The following is a 1,800-nucleotide window of genomic DNA, read 5'->3' as shown; positions in this document are numbered from 1 at the left end:
GAGGTTGCTGTAAGCTATGACGCCCTAGCACTCTATTGAGGGCAACAAAAGAGACTCCATCTCAAAAAAAAAAATTGTTGTATTTAATCCTACAATAATCAGATGAAATATGTGATATTACTCTAATTTTACAATGAGGCTTTTTCTTTGCCCAAAATATCACTGCTTGCAAGTGGTAAAGCCATTAAAATCTTTCTCTGTGGTAGTCCTCTCCTTGTCAGAATGTCTTATTAGGGCAAAAAATCAGGTGCTAACTAATGGAACATTAATAACCAAATTGGGGGCTCGGCGCCTGTGTCTCAAGTGGCTAAGGCACCAGCCACGTACACCCAAGGTGGCGGGTTCGAATCCAGCCAGGGCCCGCCAAACAACAACGACGGCTGCAACCAAAAAATAGCCGGGCGTTGTGGCCAGCGCCTGTGGTCCCAGCTACTTGGGAGGCAGAGGCAGAAGACTCGCTTGAGCCCAGGAGTTGGAGGTTGCTGTGAGCTGTGATGCCATAGCACTCTATCCAGGGGGATAGTTTGAGGCTCTGTCTTAAAAAAATAAAAAAAATTAAAACTACCTTGCACACAAATCCAATTGAAGTTACACCCAAAATAATCCAATTGTGCTAAGAGCGGGTACACAAACCATATTCGCCCTAGTATACAAAGTAACAGAACTCAAGGTAGAAAAGAAAAAGCTCTTACTAGGCGAAAAACTTTCTAGAGAGGAAGAACTGGGGATGATCTGATGATCCAGAAATATTTAATGGGGCCTGACCCAAGTTTCTGCTTCCCCCTTCACCATAGGCAACACTCCGCAGCTGCAGATCTCCTTCCAAGGGAACCAGCTTTCTTTCTTCCCCACACCTGCCTGGGAACAGGTTCCTTTCCAGGACTCACGCCAGTAACCCCAAGAAAACAGTAATTTCACTGAATTCTGTGTGAACGGTAGGCGAAAGCCTGTCGGTAAGAAACTGGAGGATGAGATAAAAGTCCTTCCGGGACACCTTAAGTCTTTAGACAGACCGGCTTTTCTCCGTCCCTCCCCAAGCCCACACACCAGGGTCAGAAAGCACTGGAGCCAGGCATCTGGAGAGGTCGGAGGTCAGCCCCTGTTGGGGTCAAAAGTCAGCGCCTCTGCTGCCCGAAGGCTCCAGCAGCAGGAACTGGGAGACTGAGGGAAGTAGCTGGGGCCAGGTGGTCTGAGGGTACAGGCTGCTGGAGGAGCAAAGTAGCTTCTTGCTCCCCCGGGCCGCCCCCGGGCCCAGCCCTCCACTACTCACGCAGCCTCAAGTGCCGTCCTCCCTCCCTGCCGCCCCCCCCCACGTCACCCCGTCGTTCCCGCAGCACAGGCCCCGCCCCCAGAGCCGCCGCGGAGCCACGGCCTAGTATGGCTGGACCCTCGGGGGTTGGTCAAGTTAGAGGACCGGACCGAGCCGGCGCTGCTTACCGAGCCCTCGGCTCCTCCTCCACCGCCCGCTTAGCTCCCGGGCTCGCTCGCTCACTACGCCACCGCCGCTCCGGGCTCACGGGCACTCTCCGACCAACCCAACCCTTTCCCTGGTCCACGGTCCCCCCCGCCGGGGTCCTAAAGCCGGTCTCGTAACAAGTTAGTCCTTACCAGCTTCCTGAGACTGACTCAGACCACGATTCCCAGCAAGCATCGCAAAGACTACACCTCCCGAAAGACATCGCGAGAAAGAAATTATTGAAGGCAACCTCTATCGGGAGCCTGCAAGGATGCGTATCCAAAGCAGGATTTTGAAATATGGCTGACCCTTTGAACTCAGCAACTCTTTTAAGAATAAATGCA

At 52.8% G+C, this 1,800-nt stretch overlaps 1 protein-coding gene across 1 annotated transcript in view; it reads right to left on the bottom strand.

The window, feature by feature from the left end:
* The window catches only part of CUNH10orf76 (chromosome unknown C10orf76 homolog), a 232,993-nt gene extending 231,400 nt beyond the window's left edge, over positions 1 to 1,593 (bottom strand). Inside the window, exon 1 of the mRNA XM_023511776.1 lies at positions 1,438 to 1,593. The gene's annotated coding sequence lies outside the window, so the exon portion shown is untranslated. The remainder of the gene's footprint in view (positions 1 to 1,437) is intronic.
* Between the last annotated feature and the right edge of the window lie 207 nt (positions 1,594 to 1,800).

This window comes from Otolemur garnettii, unplaced genomic scaffold, assembly GCF_000181295.1.
Source record: "Otolemur garnettii isolate 467f Iridium unplaced genomic scaffold, OtoGar3 scaffold00021, whole genome shotgun sequence".
Lineage (NCBI taxonomy): Eukaryota > Metazoa > Chordata > Mammalia > Primates > Galagidae > Otolemur > Otolemur garnettii.
The sequence above is the reverse complement of the archived record's forward strand: the minus strand, read 5'-3'. Positions and strand labels throughout refer to the sequence as shown.